This window comes from Elephas maximus, chromosome 27, assembly GCF_024166365.1.
Source record: "Elephas maximus indicus isolate mEleMax1 chromosome 27, mEleMax1 primary haplotype, whole genome shotgun sequence".
In the NCBI taxonomy this organism is placed as follows: Eukaryota; Metazoa; Chordata; class Mammalia; order Proboscidea; family Elephantidae; genus Elephas; species Elephas maximus.
This window is the reverse complement of record NC_064845.1, coordinates 25624242-25649649: the sequence shown is the minus strand read 5'-3', so window position 1 is coordinate 25649649 and position 25408 is coordinate 25624242. Positions and strand designations below refer to the sequence as shown.

The following is a 25408-nucleotide window of genomic DNA, read 5'->3' as shown; positions in this document are numbered from 1 at the left end:
ACAACTCATCAGACATGAAAGGGACTGGTCAGTGGGTGGGAGAGAGATGCTGATGAAGAGTGAGCTAATTATATCAGGTGGACACTTGAGATTCTGTGGGCATCTCTTGTCTGGAGGGGGGATGGGAGGATAGAGAGAGAGGGAAGCTGGCAAAATTGTCACGAAAGGAGAGACTGAAAGGGCTGACTCAAGAGGGGGAGAGCAAGTGGGAGTACAGAGTAAGATGTATGTAAACTTATATGTGACAGACTGATTGGATTTGTAAACGTTCACTTGAAGCTTAATAAAAGTTAATAATAAAAAAAAAAGAATAGATTTGAAGCATTGAACACTAATGACCGAAGACCAGATGAGTTGTGGAATGACATCTAAGACATGACAGAAGAAGAAACCATAGCAGGGGCAGGAGTTTGGGGGCCATGGGTCCAGGGGACATCTAAGTCATTTGCCATAATAAAATCTATTAAGAAAACATTCTGCATCCCACTTTGGAGAGTGGCATCTGGGGTCTTAAATGCCAGCAAGTGGCCATCTAAGATGCATCAATTGGTCTCAACCCACCTGGAGCAAGTGACAATGAAGAACACCAAAGACACAAGGTAATTATGAGCCCCAGAAGCAGAAAGGGCCACATAAACCACAGACTACATCAGCCTGAGACCAGTAGAACTAGATGGTGCCCCGCTACAACTGATGACTGCCCTGACAGGGAACACAACAGAGAACCCCTGAGTGAGCAGGAGAGCAGTAGGATGCAGACCCCAAATTCACATAAAAGGACCAGAATTAATGGTCTGACGGACACTGGAGGGACCCTGGAAGTCATGGTCCCTAGACCTTCTGTTAGCCCAAGACAGGAACCATTCCCAAAGCCAACTCTTCAGACAGGGACTGGACTATGGGATAGAAACTGATACTGGGGAACAATGAGCTTATTGGCTCAGGTAGACACATGAGACTATCTTGGCATCTCCTGTCTGGAGGGGAGAGGAGAGGGCAGAGTGGGTCAGAAGATGGCCGAATGGACATAAGACATAGTGAAGGGAAGAAGTGTGCTGTCTCATTAGGGGGAGAGCAATTAGGAGTATATAGCAAGGTGTTTGTAAATGTTGGTATGATTTATAAACTTTCACTTAAAGCACCATAAAATTTTTTTTAAAAGCAAGAGGCATTAAGAAGACAGGAAAGAAAAGACCAAAATGGATGTCAGAAGAGGCTCTGAATCTTGCTCTTGAACATTGAGCAGCTAAAGCAAAAGGAAGAATCAATGAAGTAAAAGAACTGAACAGAAGATTTCAAAGGACGGCTCGATAAGACTAAGTATTTGAATGACATGTGTAAAGAGCTGGAAATAGAAAACCAAAAGGGAAGCATATTCTCGGCATTTCTCAAGCTGAAAGAACTGAAGAAAAAATTCAAGCCCCAAGTTGCAACAGTGAAGGATTCTATGGGGAAAATATTAAACGACGCAGAAAGCATCAGAAGAAGATGGAAGGAATACACAGAATCATTATACCGAAAAGAATGGATCAACTTGCAACCATTTCAAGAGGGAACATATGATCAGAAACCGACAGCACCGAAGGAATAAGTTCAAGCTGCACTGAAGGTATTTGCGAAAAACAAGACTCCAAGAACTGACGGAATACCAACTGAGATGTTTCAACAAACGGAGGCAGCACTGGATGACAGCTACCTGGCCAACCGGCTGGAAGAGAGGCATATTTATGCCTATTCCCAAGAAAGGTGACCCAACCGAACGCAGAAATTATCGAACGATATCATTAACATCACACTCAAGCAAAACTTCGCTGAAGAGCATTCAAAAGTAGCTGTAGTAGTATATCGACAGGGAACTGCTAGAAACTCAAGCCAGATTCAGAAGGGGATGTGGAACCAGGGATATCATTGCTGATGTCAGATGGACCCTGGCTGAAAGCAGAGAATACCAGAAGGATGTTTACCTGTGTTTTGTTGACTATGCAAAGACATTCATTCGACTCTGTGGATCATAACAAATTATGGATAAAATTGTGAAGCATGGGAATTCCAAAACAATTAATTGTGCTCATGAGGAAACTGTACATAGATCAAGAGGCAGTTGTCCGGAGAGAACAAGGGAATACCGTGTGGTTTAAAGTCAGGAAAGTTGCGCGTTAAGGTTGTATCCATGCACCATACTTATTCAATTCGTATGCTTAGCAAATAATCCAAGAAGCTGGACTATATGAAGAAGAATGGGGCATCAGGATTGGAGGAAGACTCATGACAACCTGCAATATGCAGACGACACAACCTTGCTTGCCCAAAGTGAAGAGGACTTGAGGCATTTAATGATGAACATCAAAGACCACAGCCTTCAGTATGGATTACACCTTAATATAAAGAAAACAAAAATCCTCACAACTGGACCAGTAAACAACATCATGATAAATGAAAAAAAGACTGAAGTTGTCAAGGATTTCATATTACTTGGACACACAATCAACACCCCCGGAAGCAGAAGTCAAGAAATCAAAAGATGCGTTGCATTGGGCAAATCGGCTGCAAAAGACCACTTTAAAGTGTTGGAAAGCAAAGATGTCACATTGACGACTAAGGTGTGCTTTACCCAAGCCATGGGATTTTCAATCATATCAGAAGCGTTAGAAAGCTGGACTATGAAGAAGGGAGATGGAAGAATTGACGCCTTTGAATTGTGGTGTTGGCAAAGAATATCGAATATACCATGGACTGTCAAAAGAATGAAGAAATCTGTCTCAGAAGAAGTACAACCAGAACGGAATGCTCCTTAGAAGTAAGGATGACAAAACTGAGCCTTACATACTTTGGACATGTTGTCAGGAGGGATCAGTCCCTGGAGAAGAACATCATGCTCGGTGAAGTACACGGTCAGCGGACAGAGGAAAACCCTCAAAGAGACAGACTGACACAGCAGCTCCAACAATGTGCTCAAGTGTAACAAGGACTGTGAGCATGGCGCAGAATGAGGCAGTGTTTCATTCTGTGGTACACAGGTTCACTATGAGTCGGAGCCAACTGGACAGCACCTAACAATAAAAAAGTAATGCACCAGTATCGTTAGCGAAGCCTGGAACAGTGCATAGCACTTAACTAAACCAAAAAAAAAAAAAAAAAAACCCACTGTCGTTGAGTCGATTCCGACTCAGCGACCCTATAGGACAGAGTAGAACTGCCCCGTAGAGTTTCCAAGGAGTGCCTGGCAGATTCGAACTGCTGACCTCTTGGTTAATGGCTGTAGCACTTAACCACTAAGCCGCCAGGGTTTCCACATAAAGGTTTATTGGATGAAAATTGAGAAACACAGTTCAATGTACAATCTTACAACAGTAGTTCTCGAATTTAGCATGCATCAGAATCATCTGGAGGGCTTGTTAAAATACAGATGCTGGCCGCACACCCAGACTTTCGGAATCAGTACATCTGGGATGGGGCCTGAGAATATGCACTTCTAGTAAGCTCCCTTTCTAGTAAGTTCCCAGGTGATGCTGGCACTGCTGGCTTGGAACTGTACTTTATTAAAGAGCCATTGCCTTACAACGTTAGAAGCCCCCGGCCTCGTGTGAGTCTCTTTTGGTTCTTACCTTAGCTGTGTAAGGATGTGTAGGTTCCTACCCTCTCTAACATCATAGTCTATGAAGTGGGAATAATGCTAGTACCTACCTCATGGGGTTACGGTGAATTTAAATGAGATGGTGCAAGTAAAGGCACCATCTAGCCCAGGGCAGGTGCTTAATAAACATGAAGTATTGTTAGTGTAAAAGAGCTCCAACATGTAAAGCCCTTATCACCCATCACATAGGCACTTTTCAGTAATTTAGTTCGGTGCTGTCGAGTCAATTCTGACTCATGGAGACCCCATGTGTGCTAGAGTAGAGCTGTGCTCCATAAGGTTTTCAGTTGCTGATTTTTTGGATGTAGATTGCCAGGCCTTTCTTCCGAGGCTCCTCCAGGTGGACTCAAACTTTCAGTTAGCAGCCAAGGGCATTCGCTGTTTGCACCACCCAGGGACTCCCAATCATTGTTATTTTCATATTAGAAAGAGTCAGAGTGATATTTCTGAAACAGCAATCTGATCCAGCATCTACACCCCAAGCACCAGGACTAGTAGTAACACACATTCAATAATCACTGCCCACCAGAGGTTTCTGGTTTTCCCCTGTCTTTAAAGAAAAAATCCAAGAAAAAGACACAAGGCCTTCTGCTTGGTCCCTGCTTATTTCTCTCCAAGCTCTTCTCTTAGCAATTCCACTCCACTTCTTCCTCTCCAAGCTTCTCCCCTATGGAACTACTTGAAGTTATCAAAGATACATTTTGTGATCTATCTCTGGGGATTTCACTTTGCCTTGAATATGCTCCCTGCTCACCCTGTTGCCCACATCACCTCCACTTTTCCTTGGCTAACTACTGCCCCTCTCTGAAATTTTTCCTAAATGCCCCTACCCCCCACTGAGTTCTTGCTAGCTGCCATCCAGTTGGCCCCCAACTCATGGCAATGTCATGCACAAAGAGACTGGACCACTGTGAGCTGTAGAGTTTTCATTAGATGATTTTTTGGGATGTAGATTGTCAGGCATTTCTTCCTAATCTGTCTTAGTCTGGATGGTCCACTGAAACCTGCTCAGCATCATAGCAACACCCAAGCCTCCTATGGCAGATAGGTGGAGGCTGTATATGAGGTGCATTGGCCAGGAATCAAACTCAGGTCTCCCATATAGAAGGTGAGAATTCTACCACTGCACCACCACTGCTCCCTAAATCTAGAATAAAAAAAAAAATTTATAGGCACCCCTAATTAGGTGATCCCACAATACCATCCATTTCCTCTACCATAATCTTATCCCAGTGTATTGTCATTTCCTGTTCCTTTTCCCTTTTCTTTTATTCCACTCTCTAAAGGAAAGGCTCTGTCTTCTGGGTGCCATGTCCCTAGAAACAATCACAGTGCTGAGTACAGAGTAGGTGCTGAGCAATAGTGAATAAATGGAGGCAGGGCAATAATACGATTACTTTAGTCAACGAAAGGGATGTTGCAGGGCTCCAAGTTTTTTTTTTTTTTTTTTTCCACAAGTTAATCTAATCTGGCAGCATCCTGGATTTATAATTCAGATACTGGACTCATCAACTCTCATTTGTGCCTTTCAGAGAAGTGATTTTCAAAATTTAATGTACAGGGAGACATAACCAAGATGGTGAAATAGACAGACACTTCCGGCGAGCCCATTTACAACAAAGACCCGAAAAAAAAAGTGAAACGAGTATATTTATAATAAGCTAGGAGCCCTGAACATCAAAGGCAAGCTTAGAAAATAAACTCAGGGGCAGGGAGAGAAAGAGACAGTTTACAAGCGGAGAGGAGTTACAGGACCTGAACTGTGGGGAGCCCTCAGGAACCATTCCCGGAAGCGGCGGCAGAAGGCTGGTACTACCATTTGGCTGCAGTTTCCACAGGGAGAAGCAGCCAGCCACACAGCCTACTCACACCTCCGAAACCAGACAAGAACGGCGCACTCACCAAAAGCTAAGTACGTGTGTATATTCTACTGCGCCCCATCCCCTCACTCCCCACCCCCCGCCCACCACCCCCACTCCAAAGCTGCCTTCAGTGGCTGATTTCACTGGGTCAGAGATAGGCCCTGTTGAGTGCCTAGAGCTATCTTCCCAGCCTTGGAGAATGAATAAATTTGCAGTTGGGGGAAAAGATAATTTGCCAGAGCCACCAACCAGTGAAGCTCAGGATAGAAGCGGCTCCTGTCCAGGCATAAACAGTCCGTGGGCTTTCAGTACCTTTCCCCTCTGCATGGACCTGTGTGGGCCTATTTCAGGAGAAAAGCCCCTTGTTGGCAGACTCCAGCCGTTTTGGCTGTGTGGCAGAGAGGTAGGTGTTTGATGTCTGACATTGCCTATGAAACAGGATCCTCACCTACCCAAATAAGGGACCTAAGGACTGGTGGTTCCTCTCAGGTCACCCAGCCACCTGTAACAGGGGTCCAAGGAAAACTGGTACCTCCCAATCCTTACAACCAAAAACACTGGGTGCCCATGGTCCACCTGCAGAACCCACCCACCTGTATGCTCTAGGGAATAGGAACACACTTAGAAGATTCCATCCAGAGAGAGTAATGTGTTCCTGCATCTTCTGCCCCCATGTACGCACAGGGCCCTCTCTCCCTCACTGAACAGGTCTTTGCTTTAAGGAGGCCTTGTCAGAGAGGCCTTCCCTGGTCAAATGATCCAAAGAAGCATTTCCTCCGGCAGCTGGTGCTCTCTAACCAAGCCTTTCTCAACCAGGGTTCCGTGAGAGAATTTCCCTAGAGATAATCACGTCAGTGACTTTTTTCATACCTCCCAAGGATGATACATAGCTAACATCCTTCTAGTTGCATACAAGAAGTTAATTCATTGTATATAACAGGTGTTGTAGGGCGTTAGTGTTTAATAACCCCATGGAACTATTAGAAAAGGTCTACTGTAAATGGTTATCCTACTTGATTTTTCTTCTGAGCTCTTATCAACATTTCATGAATTATCTCTTTATTGTCTCTAGAATGTAAGCATATGGACCTTGATTTTGTTCCCTGCTTATCCTCCATGCCTAGAAATGGTATATAGTAGAAAAAAAAAAAAAATCCACTGCCATCAAGTTCTTTCAACTCATAGTGACCCTATAGGACAGAGTAGAGCTGCCCATGTGGTCTCCAAGGAGTGCCTGGTGGATTTGAACTGCCGGCCTTTTGGTTAGCTCTTAACCACTATGCAACCAGGGTTTTCCTGGTATATAGTAGACACTCAAAAAATATTTGTTGAATAAATTGCACAGCAGCAATTTGTGTTATAACTTTGTATGTAAAAGCTTTTCCATTGTTAAAACAATTCATGTTAAAACTTCTATATCCAGAAACATGTATATTATAGATTTCCTGAGTAGTATGATAAGACAGAAAATGTTAAAAGAATTGGAAAAGCTAAAACTATTAGTACAGATAATCATAACAGAAGGCTTTAGTCATCCAATCAGAAATGACCAACTGCTCAATCAGGATGAGAGATGGGGGAGGGGTTAATAATTTGAGGATGTTTTCTACAACCCTTACCAATGGAAAGTAGAGTGGGCTTTCATTCCAAACAGGATCAGAAATGGACTCTAGGGATTGCTGTGGGTGCGCCACTCAGTAAGAATTAATAACGTAATTAAATTCTGCATCCTCATGAGACAGAGGAAAACCAAGAAACCCATTTCATGAACTCTAGATTTTTAAAAAGGAACATATGATCAGCATAGGCCCCATTTAGGAGATAACTGACAGGAAGTATTTGAAAAAGTCAATAACCCACAAGAAAATCCTATACACTTTTTCCCCTGCTATCCATGAAAAGTTTGTACCAAGAAATAAAGATAACAAGCATTTTGGGATAGAAGCTAAAAAGAGAACTGGTAAAGTCATATAAATTACTGGAGAAAAAATAGGGCATTTTCCCCAAACTCACAAGAGAGCTCATGTGAACAGGATAAAGACACCCAATCAATTATAAATGAGGAGAATAATAACTACACCAGAAAGACTCTGATAAAGCACCTTGCAAGTGTCTTAGAAACCAATAAAAGGAGATTGTTTCAACATGTGAATGGGAGGAAGTCACTCAAAGAATAGGTGGGATCTTTGATCCTTGTAGATAAAGGATTTGCTCGAGAATGGAAAAGGGGACATTTTACACGCTGAATTGTTTGAGCCAAATTGAAAGAATAAATGGAGGCTTCCTTTCCCATGATGTCCTCTAAGATGAACTAGTTGGAATTACTTGACTGCATGCTACTCGAAGATACTCTACCAGGCTGGACAAAATCAATGTGGACAAACTGTCAGGACAGAGAGATGGAGAATCTGCTGACTCAGATGGGTGGCTTATATCTACAAATGTGTAGCTGTAACCCCATTCAGTGAAGTTCAGAGGAGACCGGAAGAATCATGATCAGAAGAGCTTTGCTTTAATAACAGGCAAAGTCACAGAGCCTATAATACCCCAAAACCCACTGCTGTCGAGTCGATTCCGACTCATAGCGACCCTACAGGACAGAGCAGAACTTCCCCATAGAGTTTCCAAGGAACGCCTGGTGGCTTCGAACTGCCGACCTCTTGACTAGCAGCTGTAGCACTTAACCACTACACCACCAGGGTTTCTCAGAGCCTACAATAGGGATTAAAAAATCATTGAATATTTAAACGAAAATCATCTTTGGGAGGAAAGACAATGTGAATTTTAAAAGTAAACGCATGCTTAATTTGCTGGTTTCAGGAGAGATGCGCTGGTCACTAAACAAATGAGAACTGATGACTATCTTCTGGGCTAGTATATTTCTTTCCAATTGACTTTAACTGGGCTCTCCATGATGGCAACAGGGGTACAGACCACAGAATACTGCACAATCAATAGACAGCAACGTGCCCTCCTCTGAATGAAGTCCAAAGAGTAGGAATCCTCAGGGCTACCATTACATACACCTACTTCTTAACTTCTGTAGTAAAGAAATACTTAAGTGTTTGCTAACTAGGTTACTTCCAAAATTTGACATACTTCAAATGCCCTTATCATATACATTGTCTTGCTGTTCGACTAGGCGTGATAAGAATTACATATCACCATATTGTATTTTTGCTTATCTCTTATGACCTTACTATTACTTATGAATTTATTAACCAGTTAAAGTTACAGGTTTAAAACGAACTAAAAGCCCAGCACACAGTAAGCATTCAATAAATGTTAACTGCATTTAAATTGATTTAAGTAAATAAATGAAACTTCAGAAAATCAATCAATAGATTCCAGACTGTCCACTCTCCCTTCCCAACCCCAACTTTCCTTTATTTTCTACTGGGCTCCCTTCTGGAATTTCATCAGCTATCTCCAGCTATATCAGCAACAGCCCTCTGGCAAAAAGTTCCTGCTAATAAGGGTGCAAAAAATATAGTCTTTACATATTCTTACAGCTATTTATGGGAGTTCCCGGGTGGTACAAACACTTAAGCGCTGGACTACTAGCTGCAGAGGTTGGCAGTATGAACCCACCCAGAGGTGTCTCAGAAGACAGGCTTAGTGATCTGTATCTGAAAGTTCACAGCCTTAGAAACCTTGTGGAAGACAATTCTACTCTAAGACACATGGGTCGCCACAGTTGGAGTCAACTCGGGGCCAACTGTTTTTTAGCTTACCTAATATTAAAGTTAACGAACAGTAATCCCATTCATTCACTCACACATGCCCCAGCTTTGAGGAAGTGCACCTTGGGTATGGTAATTAGTCCTGATAAGTGTGTAAGGTTCGGGATGCAGCAGTCACCCATAGCTGAGGCACAGACAGATAAAACATGGCATAAAACAGAGAAAGGGTAAAAAGAGTAAGAGAGACACAACTATGGTTTAGGGCAGATGTTACAAGTCAGTCACCTATAGGGTGAGACTGGTGAAGCAGAGAAGTGAAACAGGCAGCGATAAGACAGTAAGAAGAGTTGGGGACTGTGGTATTTCTAAATTACACCCAATTTTTGCAACATGAGAATGCAATATCTACCGTATCTCATATTTTTGGAGATCTGGATTTTTATGAGAACTTACCCATTTTTTAAAAAGAAATCTCTGTGGACCAAGCACAACACATCTGCAAATCAGATACGAGCCACAGCTCCAACCCTTAGCTAAAAGGGTCAATTCCCCAGCCTAAAATCTCTCAAACCCCTTCCCAGAACTGTGTCATATGACCACTGCTAGGTGCAGGGGAGGCTGGGAAATTAAGGTGGTTTTTTGTTTATTTGTTTGTTTGTTTTAAGCTGAATACATTATTGTAGTAAAACCTGGGTTAAATTGTTGTAGTAAAACCTGGATTCAGCTACTAAGCAAGAAGGAGACCACACATCCAAAGGAGGGAATATGCCCCATGCTTTGAAATACTAGGTCTAAGAGAATTCCACAAACATCTACCTTCTCAGCAACCTCCTTTCTCCCTGCTCTTGAATGTTCCCTGGAGGTCCCTAAATTAAGCAACTAGCCTGAGTATAATGTGACTTGTACTGTTGTATTCCGCCAGGCGCTCCTTGGAAACTCTATGGGGCAGTTCTACTCCGTCCTATAGGGTCGCTATGAGTTGGAATCGACTCGAGGGCATTGGGTACTGGGTTACTGTTTTATTACACAACTGCATTCAATTAAAGGACTGCAATCACTGTGCTAAACGGGGCCATTATCAATATAATGTGTGTCTGGGGAAAGCAGACAAATGAGAAAGGAAATATGTGCTAGAAATACCAGGTGCAAGAAATTAAAACCTGAATCCCTGCTTTTGCTGGGGCTTTCATGACGTGACAGATGTACTTCTCCTGTCACTGTCCCAGCCTCAAGACAAGCAAATGTCTTGAGGAGTCATTAGATTTAAATTACTTAGGAAAATGTCTCTGAAGTCAAAAGGTGTATGAACCAAGTACACATTTCTTGTTTTTACGTCAGTGACCGTCTTATCCAAGAGTTAGATGTACCAACTTTAAAATGTGAAAGAGACGGCAATAATCTCCTAGTAATGATGCGACATCAGTGGGTGGGGTTGATCAAGCCCTCTGGACTGCCATATTATTTTTCTGACTAGATTCTCTGGGCTTTGCCTTACGCAACATAGGAGCAATACATCTAGTTAAGACACTCAGCAGAGTATCAGTTTCAGGTTTTCTGTAGTCTTTTTTTTTTTTTTTTTTGGAACATTTTCTTGTGGTTTGAGTAAAATTTTACAGAGCTTATTACTTTCCCATTCAACAATTTATGCACGTTTTGTTTCGTGACAGAAGCTGCAATCCCCCCAATCCCCAGTACCTTCCTGGGATCCCATTAGCCCGTCTTCCCCTCTCCTTCCTGCCTTCTGAATTTTGTTCTGGGGAAAATGCTGCCCTTTTGGTCTTGTGTGGTTGATTGTTCTGAGGAGTAGGTTTCTCAAGGGTGTTATTCACTTTAGGGGCCGGTCTATTGTTTGGCCGAAAGGTGATCTCCAGGAGTGGGTTCAGTTCCAGGTTTGAAGAGTATCTAAGGGCCATAGTTTCAGGGGTTCCAGCAGTCTCTATCAGACCAGTAAATCTGGTCTTTTTCCTGAATTTGAATTTTGTTCTAGAGTTGTCTCCCACTCTGTCCAGGACCTTCTATTACGGTCCCAATCAGAGTGGTTGGTAGTGGTAGCCAGACACCATCTAGTTCTCCTGGTCTCAGGCTAGGGGAACCTTTGGTTCATGTGGTCCATTAGGCCTTTGGACTGTTTCCTTGAATCTTTGATTTTCTTCAGTCTTCTTTGCTCCAGACAGAAAGAGAGCAATAGTTGTATCTTAGATGGCCACTCACAAGCTTTTAAGACCCCAGTTGCTACTCACCAAAGTAGGACGTAGGACCTTGTCTTTATGGACTATGTTATGCCAATTGACCTAGATGTCCCCTGAAACTATGGTCCTAAGCCCTCAAGCCCCATGACTCAGTCCCTCAAGGAGTCTGGTTATGGCTAAAAAGTTTCCATAACTTTGCCCCATGTGCTCTACTGTATACATTGACATGTTGGCAGCACATACATGTATGTATATGCTCGTGGGTGTACTCCCACACTTATTCAGCTTACATATCTACCTATATATCCACTGGTCAATTATTGTTTGTTGTTACATTATTGCAGAATTGTGTATTTACCTGCCAGTGCCTTTCTTTGCCTTGGTCACGTATTCCTGACTTCCCCCTTCTTGTTTATTGCCTTTCCCTTTACCCGAGTTAATATCTGTCTATTCAGTGATTTTCCCTCCCTCCTGTTCTCATCCCTGGTAACCATCAAAGAATATTTCTTTCTGTGTGTAAACCTTTTCTTGACTTTTTATAATACTGATCTCACATAATATTTGTCTTTTTGTGATTGACTTATTTCACTTAGCATAATGTCCTCTAGGTTTATCCATGTTGTGAGATATTTTGCACAGTCACTGTTATTCTTTAACGTTGCCTAGTATTCCATTGTGTGTATGTATCATAGTTTGATTATCCATTCGGCCAATGATGGGCACTTAGGTTGCTTTTTCTGTAGTCTTAAGAGACCTGGATTTGCTCTTGATTTCTACCCAGAATTTACTTTCTTCAATTTTTTTTGAAGATCAAGTTTCTACTTAACTTTATTTTCCATTTAATGGGAAGAAAGAAAAATCATTTGCTTCCATTTTTACTTTTTACTCAATTCTCAGCATTTTTGTGGAGCTCTCCCCCACCAATGATGAAATCTTTAATTAACATTTTTTTAGTCATCAGGATTTTCTAGAGCTAATGATGCCTGGGAGCCCTGGTGGTGCAGTGGTTAAGGGCTCAGCTGCTAACCAAAATGTCGGCACTTTGCATCCACCAACTGCTCCTTGAAAATCCTAAGGGGAAGTTCTACTCTGTCCTTTAGGCTCACTATGAGTCGGAATGGACACGATGGTAATGGGTTCGGTTTTTGTTTTGGGCTTAATGATGCCCGAGGAGCCTGTCAATAGCCACACAAATCCACATACACATATTAAATCCCTGTTACTGGAGTTGTTTACTCTGGGCCTTGCTGGCCAGCTCGTGTTCCTTCATCTATTTGCATCGATGTGGGCTGCCAGCTTTTGTAGAGTCAATATTTGTGTTTCAATCAAGCCAAGTCTCTTTGGAGTTCATCCTTCTTTACTCTTCCAGTGAGAACTATCATGGCCCTGCCCTTTCCTGTGGTTTTAGGGAATGCCTTGTCCTCATCCTTCTATTCCAAAGCAGGAATCAAATGGGAATTACTGTTTCCATGTCAATCTAGCAGTTTCACTTCTATTACATTAGCCTTCAGCAACCCATGCGAAGTCTCGTGAGTCAAATCTTAATTAGATTTTGAAAACCACAGTTCAAAATATAAAATGCCCTTCTGTATTAGACAGGGCTTGCTTTGGAATATACATGTGGAAAACCCAGTTGCAGTGGCTTATCTAAAATTTTTAAAAATCTTCTCAACAAGTCCAGAGGTAGGCTGGTGCAGCAGCTGTGCAAAGTCATTGCTGAAAGTTTGCTTGCCCAGAAAGCAACTCTGGGATGGAGAATGCACACAGGGAGTTTACTAATGAGCGCTCTTGGGATCAATCCCTATGGGATAATGGAAGAAAGCAGGATTGGACAGAGAACAAGTTGGGCTGTGGTGCTGCCACAAGAGGACCTCAGCCAGTCACGTGAGATCTGAAGCTGTGATGGTTTTTTAGAATTTTTCTGAGTTGGGGCAAGGGAACAGGCCTTTATACTTCCTCAAAAGACAGTCACTAGACATGGGTTGCCCACCAGGAAGGAGGCATGACCTTCGGAGGGGTGCCATCTTTAAAAAAAAAAAAAAAAAAAAAGCCATCTTTAGCTGAGGGTAATTCCCAGAGAGGGCTCACAGCTGAAGGCTATCAACTGGCCACACTCCCAGCAGTGGGGGGTAACAGACTTCAGTCCTGAAGGGGATCTCAGTAGAGAAGGTCAGTGCCCACCACAGTCATCATGTCCTAGGCCCCTTCTACCTTTCTGACCTGCCACTCTTAGCATTTGGCTTTCACGCTCACTGTTGCTTCATGCTCTCAAGATGACTATTCCACCCCTTGCCTTATTTCTGCACTTGAGGCAGAAATAAGAAGGATGCAACAAGGAAGAGGAGGTAGCACCTATATTAAGAAAGGAATGATTTCCCAGAGATGTCCACCAGTCTTCTGTTTACATCTCACTGGCCACAACTTGTCACATGGCTATTTCTAGATGCAAGAGCTGATGGGAAATGAAAGTTTTAGGCAGACATATTTCTGCCTCGATGAAGGTCAGAATTCAGAGTTTTGATTTTAATGAAAAAGCAGAGAATGGAGATTGGAATTAGGAACTAGCAGTACTCCCACACCATCTGATTTTCAAAAATAGTTCACTCTCTTTGACAAGAAGTTGGCAATTCTCTATAAACCTCAAGGATGTTTTTCCCTAATTTCTTCCCAGAAGCCACTTCTCTATCTTAATCACACATTAGTTGTACTACTTCCTTCTGTGGCCACTGCACGTTAGGATTCCTTTTCTAGTTGTCATGATCATCTCAAAAGAGTAAACCTTAAACTTCTTTCTTACTGATTCGTCATTTCTCTCTTTTTCTCTCTCTCACACACAGGCACAGATACGTGAGGTTTTACTCTTTCTGTGTTTCTGAGAGTAGAATGATAGTAACAAAGTGCCCTCATTTCATCCAGTCTAAAATCATCATTATATCCTTGTCAGTGTGGGATCAAACTAAAGTGCATCTAGAGATAAAAGAGGAACCATTGGCAATAATGGGTACACAGAGGATAGAGGTATAGCAAATCCAAGGTAGGGAATCCAGCCAAAGTAGAATGGACTGTGAAAAAGGTTGCCAGGTTTAGCAAATAAAAATACAGGATACCCAGTTAAATTTTAATTTCACGTAACTAACAAATAATTTTAGTATAAGTATATCCCATATATTGTACGGGACACACTGATACTAAATATTTATTTGTTGTTTATCTGAAACTAAAATTTAACTGGTTACCCTGTGTTTTATCTGGCAACCCTGACCAGGAAGAATAGTGTCCACACCATCACAGAGCTCAATACTGCTACCGTGCCCACTTCTCTAACTACTAACTTCACCTCCTCCCCTGGAGCTTTCCCATAAACGTCTAGCCTGAGAACTACTGTCCAGTATGTTTGGAGACTCATCAAGACAGCTAAAGCTGAAACATTCTTTGCTAAAGCTTACTTTTTTTTTTTATTGTCTAGAACACAGACCCCCTTGGGCATGCAGATGAGCTTCAAGTTGGTCTCTGAATCCATTGAAATTGTGGCCTTATATGGTTTTCATTTATTTATATTCATTCATTCATCCTTTCGTTTAGTCATTTGACAAACATTTATGGCTCCTTACTGTATTCAAGGCACTAGACAAAGTCCAGAGAAAAAAGTTAAATAAGAAAGAGTCCCTTCATTCCAGATGCCCATGTTATATATGAAATAACCTACTCTCGGGTGTAGTTAATGGTGGTGCACCAGGGACCCTTGGTGAATCCTACAGACATGGCTGGAGACTTTGCTGGCAATTTGCCATGGTATAAGTCTGTCCTTTCTGAGCATATGGACTCAGAAAACTTGATAGGAGAACGCAATCCTTCAAAGGTTAGGCCACACCATTGCATTGAGTACTGAAGGGAGCATGATAGTATTCTGCTATCTTGCATTATTAGATCATGAGACTTTTCCATGCTTGCTACTATGTACCAAGCACTCTAAGAGGACAGAAGCCCAAATGAGAAGCAAAGAATTGTAATTGGAGGTTTTCACTGTCAAGCACTGTGAATGAACAGGACCCTTAAGGGAGAGAAGTAGTGAGAAGGTCTTTTCCACAGGACTTGATTATAGACAAACTTCTTAACCTGCCTCTCCAAAGACAGGGATTGGAGAGGGAGTATGGTGGTCTCTAGTCTTTACCCTTTGAAACAGCTGAACGGTTTAAGGAAAAAACCTCACAGACAGAGATGCTGAAAAAACAGTGCCAGTTATTCGTGAGTTTAAGGGCTTTGCTGAAATACTCTCACAACTAATGTCTAACTCTGTCGTTGACTTTGGACTGGCAAAGAAAAGGGCTAATATCAACCTTCCTTTTTCAGACCTCTCCCCTAAGAACTCAGAATGAAGAACTACCCACTTCTCCCCAGCCTCTAGAAAGAAGGGAACAGATCTTGAACATGTATTCTACTCCTGAGGGATGCTGTTATCTTTTATTTTGAAGCTTCTGGTGATTAGATTTGAGAGAGAGAAAGAGAAGACAGATTCAAAGATCCCAGATTTATCTTAAAAACACAGCCCATAGCCAGAATGCTCCTTGGAAGCAAGGATGGCAAGACCTGTCTCACGTGCTTTGAACAAATTATCAGGAGGTTCCAGTCCTTGTGGATTTGACAGGCTTGTAAAACATACTACAGAAAAGCTTCACCCTTAGGTATGGGCCAAGGGCTCCCCTTCTCAGGATCTATGCCTCAGGGAACCTATGCTTTGGAGGGCTTCCTTCAAATTTTCTATCTTCCTCTTACAGGTGGGGCAGTACCATTTGGGCAGGATGCCCAAAGCCCAGGCAGGGATCTACAGGGACCTTGTTGCCTGTTCTGTCCTTTGGAACACTCTCTAATTCTCCGCCTCATGGATAGGTTCACCAGATGCCCCAAGAAACGCTGGCCAATATATCCATGGGGTTGTCCCAGAGCTTCTGGGCTAGGCCCTGAATCTACAATGGCAGTCTGGTGAGCAGATTACTCCTGATGGCATAAGCAGTACTTCTTGTGGGGGATCACATGAGATTGGAATAAATTCACAGTTGGGGGAAAAGGTAATTAGCCAGTTCCACTAACCAGCAGAGCTCAGGACAGAAGCGGCTCCTGCCTAGGCATAAACAGTTCATGGACTTTGAGTATCTTTTCCCCCTGCATGGACCTGTGAGGGTTTATTCTAGGAGAATTGGCACTTGATGGCACACTGCAACCATTTCATCCCCATGGTGGAGAGGTGAGTGTTTAATATTTGCCACCACTTGGCTATTAAACAGGGTCAAAAGGACTGGTGGCTCCACTCAGGTCACCCAGCGACCTGTGACAAGGGTCCAGGAATAACTGCTACCTCCCAGTCCTTACAACCAAAAGCATTGGGGGCCCATGGTCCATCTGCACAACCCACCCACAGGTACGCTCTAGGCAACAGGGACCCGCTTTCCTCACAGACACTTGGGGAAAGTTTCTTAGCCCCCTGCCTTGTTCACAGCATGACTCCCTACTGCAACCAGATACCAGTACCTACAACAATCACTTCTGCCCCTCTAAGATTGTATGACAGAGCTTGTACCACGCACTAGATGATGATCTACCTGGACACCTGAGCTGAATCCACACAAGAAAAGTGAATGGACTCCTAGACTGATATATCTGATAACAGCTCTAGCCATCTGGTGACAGGACATCAGACCTTCAAAGGCAAAAATAATCCAGCTAGCTCACTCAAGCAACCCATTTGGGCATATCAAAACAAAACAAACCAAGAAGCTACAATACGGGAAGCTAAAAATCTTGTGAGTGGGTCACTAGGGGTAATAGTGAGTGGTGCTACTCCCATTTCTCCCCTTGATTCTTGGACCCATGAATCCTGGCTACGGGAGATACAACACTGTATACTGGTTGCTGCTTTAGAGCATATACAGCCTCTAGGTGAACACTGCCCCAACCCTACAAGGTACTGCTACCTAGCTGGCACTGTAATTGTGTCTTTAGGAGTCCATTCCATCATTGTATCAAACCAGCTACTTTAGGATGATGGGGAACGTGGTAAGACCAGTGAATTCCATGATCATGGGCCCACTGCTGCATTTCATTTGCTGTGAAGGGAGTCCCTTGATTCAAGGAAATGCATGTGGGATACCATGATGGTGGATAAGGCATTCTCTAAGTGCATGGGTGGTAGTTATGGCAGAAGCATTACATGCAGGGGAAGCAAATCCATACGCAGAGTAAGTGTCTATTCCCCTGAGCACAAAACGCTGTGCTTTCCATGATGGAAGTGGGCCAATGTAAACAGCTTGCCACCAGGTTACTGGATGATCACTTTGAGGGATGGGGCCGAATAGGGGACTCTGTGTTGGTCTCTGCTGCTGCCAGATTCTGCACTTGGCAGTGGTTCTCACCAAGTCTGCCTTGATGAGTAGAAGTCTATGTTGCTGGACCCATGCATAACCTCCATCCCTGCCATCATGGCCACTTTGTTCATGAGCAATGATGAAAGTACCTGGGAAAGGAGGATGAGTGGTTTCCACAAAACACGTCATCCTATCCACTTGATTGTTAAAGTCTTCATCTGCTGAGGTCACTCTTTAGTGAGCATTCACATAAGACACAAATATCTTCACTTCTTTGGCCCATTCAAAGTGGTCTATCCACATACCTCTTCCCCACAAATCCTTATCTCCAGTTTCCCAATCATGTTCCTTCCAAGTCCTTGACAATCCAGGTAAACCACTGGCCACAGCCCATGGATCAGTATACATACAATCGCACATCTGGCCATTTCTCCTTCCAAGCAAAGTGAACACCCAGGTGCACTGCTCCAAGTTCTGCCCATTGGGAGGATTTCCCTTTACCACTGTCCTTTAGGGAGGTCCCAGGAAGGGGCTGTAGTGCTGCCACTCTCCACTTGCAACTAGTGCCTGCATATTGCACAAAACCATGTGTAAACAAGGCACGAGTTTCCACATCTTCAGTCACCTGATCATAAGGAACACCCCATGAGGCCACAGGTGCAGACTGGGAGATGAAAGGTAATGTGAGAGGAGTGGAGACCATGGGATTTGGGCCATTTCCTCATGCTACTTACTTGTGCCTTCAGGTCCTGCTCAGGCCCGATCTTGAATATACCGCTTCCATTAATGCTGGAGTGCTGCTGGGCAAGTCCAAATTTATGACTCTCAGACAACCTCCAGTTCATAATGGATAATGAAGATAGATAAAAGAATGAAAACAAATACATGCAAAGAAAAGAGCATGTTCTACAGAGAAAATAATGTAGGGTGCTGTGAGCTAAGGCTGGGGTGTGGTTCAAAAGGCCTCACTAACGTGACATTTATGTGTGACTGGAATGACAGGAGGGACCAGCCCTACATGAGTCTGGGGACAGCATGCCAGGGCGAAGACACAGCTGGTGCAGAGACTGGGAGGCGGACATGAGTTTGTCTAGGGCGGGGAGGCGGTGGTTAAAATGCAGCCAATATGGCTAGAGGAAGCTGAGGGGGAGAGGAGGCAGGGAGGAGGAGGACAGATCCAGGACCCATGACCTGGTGGGCTGGAGGAGTTATCTCTTGCTCGCTGAGAACAACAGCCCTAAAAGCAATGACTCACAACAGCACACAGCACACAGTCTCTGTGGGCCAGGAATCCAGGCAGGGCTCACATGGCGACTGCCCCAAGTTCTCAGGAGCCTGTAGTTGTGGTCTCAACTTACTCTTGACTGGGGAAGATCTGCTCCCTACTCACTGTCGTGTCATGAGCAGGATTCTGAGCTGTGGGACTGGGGGGCCTCACTTTCTCTCTGTCTGTTGATGAAGACTCTCCCTCAGGTTTGTGACATGAGTCTCTCCATGGGCAGGTCATACATCACAGCTCCTTCCCGGGGGAAGGGGGGAGAGATAGAAATAAATGAAAGACACTCAGGGGGAGAGATGACTTAGACAGAGAGAGAGAGAATAAAAGAAAGCCAAGAAACATTGCCCCATATGGGGTCATTACGAGTTGAAACCGAATCAGTGGCACCTAAGAACAACATTCTTGAGAAGCTAGCCGCTGAGTCCAATCCACACGGAGGGGAGGGGGTCACCCAGGATGTGGAGACCAACAGGTAGGATTGTTGGGAGCCATCGTGCAGGCTGCCCACCCCCTAGTCTGAGATGAGGCACTGGGTCAGATTCTATATAATGGAAGTTATTGGAGGGTTTTATGCACAGGGTGACAATATCTGATGTTCATTTAATTTCAATCCCCTCCCGGTGCAGGCTGGGAATTGAGGCCAAGAGGGGAAGTGACTTTCCCAAGCTCACACCACCAGAACCCAGCCCTGTTTGGAGATGTACTCCATGCATCTTCCCATCCTTGCTTGAAATTCTTCCATCTCTGAGTTTGTGCATTAGCTACAGGAGCAGATTATCCAACAGACAAGTAAACATGGTGAACACCAAATCTTTGATGTGGCAAAACCCATGTGAAATTGTTCACTACAGATTAGTAAGTAAGCACAAGGGGACCTGTGTTTACCTTGCTTACAGGGTCGTCTGCCCCCATCAGGGACTGTAAATTTGAAAAGAGGCTTTGATTCTGTAGGAAGGTGCTGTGGGGTTGGGAGAGACAGATGCCAACCATACCTAGAAGCAGAGTATTAGATGTGGTAAAAAATTACGAAAAGGTGAAAATGTTTATTATAGATGATCTGGTAAGCTGGTAAGCCCTGTGCTTACCTTGCCTACTACATAACCCACCCCTGGTTAGCTTCAGGAAATTCCAGCCCATGGGTTCTATAAGTATTACCTCACATATACCTGCTGAGGTTCCCAGGAAGAAGATACTAAAATGTTCCCTACTGTGTGGGTAGAGGACTGGGGAGGCTCTGAGAAGCACAAAGACTTGTCCAGGGTCACAAAACTCATCTGCTCAAAGCTGGGACCCTGGCTACACCCAGGCCTTCCACAGGCTCTGGGGGTGGGGAGAGGGCTGTGTTGGTGTCACTGTGTATAGTTATGGAGATGGCATGGGGAGAGGTGAGCATTGAGCAGCACAGTGGGGACTTTGGGGACATCTTAACTGACATCAGGCCAAAGTCAGGAGAGCAGGACGTGACCTCACTTCCTTGACAACAGACTACATAGAACTTGGAACCCTGGTAACCAGCGCCCTACCCAGCTCACTTGAGTGGAGATACTCAAACTAGGAACATGTTTTCTTGTTGTCTCCCATCTTCCCTTGTATCAAAGCTTGAGAGACCCCCAGGAGTTCGACACTTTCACCAAGGCTGAGACATGGTCTTGTCCCCCACTCACGAAAGCTCAGGCCATTCACCAAAAAGAATCCAAAGGTAACACAGGGTGGCCCAGGGATGCCAATATAGGCCAGGCCACCACTGTGATCCCACCTGGGCAGTCCCACACCCCTCCCCCAGGTCACACCATCCCCCAGGCCATGACAGCCCTTGTCCTCATGGGGTCCCTGGTAATGGGGGCTGGGAGGAAATGTGGACAGAACTGAGGAGGTAGAAAGTTGTTGGCTGAGGCAGGGTCCATTTGGGAGAGAATTGGTGGGGTCAGGGAAGGAGGAGCCATGTGATCTGGGTAGATTTGGGACGGGAGAAGTGATAATGAGGATGATGAAAATGGGGCTACTGCTTCAGGACTAGCACACATTGAGGGCAAGCCCAAGCTCCATCCCCACGGTCTCTCACCATACTGGATTCATGGGGCTGAGTCTGACCATGGCTGGGTCTAGTCCATCAGATTGGGTGCCTTGGAGACCAGGGGTACGGTGGCAAGTGTGGAGGCCTCTTTTACTTCCCTGCCCTGATCCTGCTGATCACACAGAATGCTGGGATTTAAGTCTACCCAGGGGTTCCAGTTCAGACCACAACTTAGGAAGGGACTGTCGAGGTCACAGCTGAGTCAGCGCTCTCATTTGGGCCTTCTCAGAGATCCAGCTGACCCTGAGTGGGGACTCAAGGTGCAGCCCTAGCTGCTGGCATTGCCTCAGCCACTGTTGACCCTGTGCCAGCCCAGCTTCTGCCAGATCCTGCTTCAATAGGCAGAGCTTCATTTTTCTATCCATGGACTTGGTCAGGGCTGGATGGTGCTGCTCACAGTCCAACCCACACAGTATGGGAGAACTGGGAGCTCCTCGGAGGCACAAGGGTTTGATGGGCAGAAAGGGAAGGAGGTGGCTCGGAGGGGCTCTTGATGCATCCCTGGCAGCTGAAAGCACTGTCTCTGCAGAACTGCCAGCAGGAGATCCCCAAGGAAAAGGAGAATGGCATCGTCTACTCAGTCTACCCCAGGAAAGGGGCCAGGAAGGGCTGGCAAAGGTTCTGGGTGAGTGCGGCTAGAGGGGAGCGGCATTCCCATCCAGGGACCCGAGATGACCAAAGGGGGCCCAGGGCCCAGACACCACCCTGTAGACCTCAAGTTCCTCTCAGGACTTTCCCTCTCGAGGGTCCCCAGGTCCCTCCCAAAGGAATCAACCTTACCCCCACAACACTGCCTCCCCTGCCCTGGCCAGCTACAAAGTCACTCTTCCCGTATTTGTAGGAACATGAGAGAAGAGCTTTTTATACCGTCTTCACTTCACATAAGCCAATGCATCTTTTGCATGTTGCTGCCGTTTTAGTGCTTAACTTTCAACCCCAGAGCCCCAGGCAGCAGTCGGCTGGACTGTCCTTCCACACCTTCTCCCAGCTTCACACATCATCACACTTAGCAGGCTTCTTTTACCCTAAAGTGTGGGGCTCAGGCTATGACACACCTTTTTCTACAATCTGCAATCTCGGGGAATACATCACGTGACCCTTCATTCAGGTCAGGGGCTGTACCCTGACTCGATACAGAATGTTCCAGAAGGGAGGCCTATCCCCACAGTGACTGAGCCTCTCGCTGCTGCTGTCCCTGGACTGATTCCTTCTGCTGCCCTTTCAGCAGGGCTGCAGAAACGCTTACATGTGTCCTCATACCCTGACCCACCCAGGACAGACTCCCAGGAGTGGCATGCTGGGGGAAGGATGTGCACATTTCAAGTTAGGGTCACTAGAGCCAGACACTTTCCCAAAACAGCTGCCGCGGTCCAATGGCCCAGCAATTTGTGATGCTGGCTGAGTCTCTGCATTAAGCCCGTTCCAGGTATTATGGTTCCTTTCCATTTTGCCAGTTTGCTGTCAGGGTGGCCAACAGAACTGCAGGGTGGCTCTAAGGCACCTGTTGGCCCTGAGAAGCTGAGCCACCTCTCAGGCCTTTACCAACCATTCACATTTGTCCTCCCTGAGCCATCTGGTCAGGTCCTCGGCTCTCTAGGGGTCTTTCTCCCACCCCAGGATCTCCAGGCTCTCATACTTGGCTGGATCTGGGTTTTCCATAGCTTCAGGTTCTCAAAACCCACTTTCACGTACAGAAAGAAAAATCTGTGTCTTGCTTAACTCATGGGTGAGTCTGCTCTGTGCACTGTCTTCAGCTGGAAGGAAGTGAGCTTGAACCATACCTTCCCCTCAGAGTCAGGAGCGGAAGAGGCCTCACATAGCACAGAGGGAACATCATGGAGCCCTAGTGTCAGACAGTTCTGGGCTCGGATCAGGTGACTTCAAGCAGACAATGGATATCACCAAGCCTCTCTTTTATCATCCCTGAAATGCGGAGTTTTGTGAGGACTCACTGGGATACAGCTTTTTCTCCAGGGAGATACCATGGTTACTTCGTTAACAAAATCACTTCAGGCTCCTAATGTTTGTAATCATCCCCCAACTCCAATCCTGCTTCGAAAGCTGAGACCTCTTTGCTGCTCAAGGCACTGGTGTCCCACCTCCTGACACAGATCACTGAGGGAGAGGGAGTACCTGGTCTGAGCTCTGAGCCCACAACCCTCCTGGTGGTTCATGGGGCTCCCTCTGACAATATGTCCCTCCTCTGTCCCATTCCAGTGTGTCCCTGGTTCTGACGAGGACCTGGATGAGGCCTGGGTGATGAAAACCTTCAAGGCAGGCTCACTGGAGAAGCTGGTGGAGCTCCTGGTGCCTGCCTACCTAAAGGGTGACTTCTCCTACATTGAAATCTTTCTGGGAGCCTACAGAACCTACGTCACTACCCAACAGGTCCTAGAACATCTGCTCCAAAGGTGAGCCCTCCACAGCCCAATGGGGACTCTACCCCCTACCAGCTGTGACTCTGGAGAATGTCACTTCACCACTCAGAGCCTTAGTTTTCTCCTCTGAGTAGGGTGCTAAAGGTCCAATCAGCTAGAATTACTGTCAGGACCACATGAGACAAGCCACAGGAAGTGTGTACCCAGAGCCCAGCTCTAAGGTGAAGGGTGCTTGAGGGGCTGGGATGTTCACATTTATTATTTTCCTCTCTCCCGTGAAGAAGCTGCCCACGTGACCCCTCACTGACGACATACCCTTGAGCAAACCTACTTAACATTTGTAAAGAGGAGGTGCAGATTCAATTTAGTGGGTCCTTTTTTCTCCTTGGTACAGCCAGAACAGGGATCCCTGGAGGCTGGTAGAGGGGCCCCAGGACTCTTAGATACCTGGGAAGGTGCTGGTTGGGTTCACTCATTCACCAATCATCCATGAAGCCCCTACTGTTGCAGACACTGTTCTAGGTATTTAGCATTGTTCAGTGAACAAAGCAGATAGGAAGCCCTGCCCTCCTAGGATTCTGTTCCAGTCTGAGAGTCAGACAGGAACACTAGACATCTTAAGCAGAGTAGTGTCCACAGTGCATTAGATGTGACACCCTCACACCACCTCTAGGTATGGATGTAACCATCCCTATTCTGCTGAGTACGGTGAACCCCAGGAGCAGCTGAAAGGGTGAGTGGACTTCGTGTGGAGAAGGAGGGCCTCCTATCTCTACAGAACGGTGGAGGTTTTAGGAGTCGTGTGTCTGGATTGGGGTTGGCAGACCCTGGCCCCACACATCTAGATTCCACTAGAGGGATGAGTTTAGGGGCACCCCTGCAGGATGTACGCAGTCATACAGAGATGGGAGTGGATCCTGGGTGTCATGGGCAGCAGAGGGGAGGCTGGGGGCTCAGAGAGGCCCCTGAGAGAATTCATCCTCCCACAATTCCCTCACATCACTGCTTCCTCCCTTGTCTATTTGGTGCCTAAAACAGGAGGTGTGGGGGGGCAGGATTGGAGGAAACTGCTCCCAAATCCCGATCCCCAGTTGTGGGTGCTCACCTGCATGTGGGGCCCCTGTCCCAGGGGAGAACAGTGTCCGTGGGAGAAGAGATGCTCACACACATGCAGAGAAACAGGCAGCACACTGGTGCACATGCTTCAGAGGAGGGGCCCTATGGCCTGGGCATCTGGGTCAGGAGATGGACTCTGTGTGTCGCCCAGCATCAGATAATCCTGGAGCACTACTGTGTGCCAGGCTGTGAGGTGAACCTGCAGACATGCATCTCCGTGCCCTTAGAGGGTTACTGTCCAGTGGGGAGAGGGCCAGGGGACAGAAAGGGATGTAATTCAGACTCCCTAGAAGGGAGAATTTGTTAGACCATTGATGGGGAGCTCCTTGGGACAAGCCTCTGTGCTAGCCTCCTGTCAGTGACCAGGCCTGCCACTGTCAGGGCAGTCAGAGGGCGTGTGCAGGGCAATGCTGACCTTTGGAAAGTCAGGGGCAGACAGAGGGACTGGACCCTTGCAGGGGTGTCCTGGGAGGGCAGTATGGTGGGAAAAGCCAGACCTCTGACCCTGCTCTTCACCACCCCTCCCTAGCGCCATCTCTTTTATCCTGGGCACATGGCTGAAGGAATACTCAGAGGATTTCAATCAGCCCCCGGACTTCCCCTGCCTAAAGCTCGTGGTGGAGTATGTGCACGTGAACATGCCAGGCTCACATCTGGAGCATGATACCCAACTTCTCTTGGCACAGCTGGATCAAAGGGAGGTCACTGAGGCAGAGCCAGAGGGTGAGGAACACTGGGGATGGCTGCATGTGAGCTTCTGAGGGGCACGGGGGAAGACCCCCAGAGGCTGGGGTTGAGCCAGAGTTCAGAGTAACTTCAGAACCTCCTCTGGGG

At 45.7% G+C, this 25408-nt stretch overlaps 1 long non-coding RNA gene across 1 annotated transcript; it reads left to right on the top strand.

Annotated features, from left to right (window-relative positions):
* Positions 1-23462: 23462 nt before the first annotated feature.
* LOC126068380 (uncharacterized) lies at positions 23463-25136 on the top strand. The gene is made up of 3 exons (XR_007515667.1): positions 23463-23491; positions 24132-24191; positions 25104-25136. It is a non-coding gene; the product is annotated as an uncharacterized LOC126068380 (long non-coding RNA).
* The last annotated feature ends 272 nt before the right edge of the window (positions 25137-25408 follow it).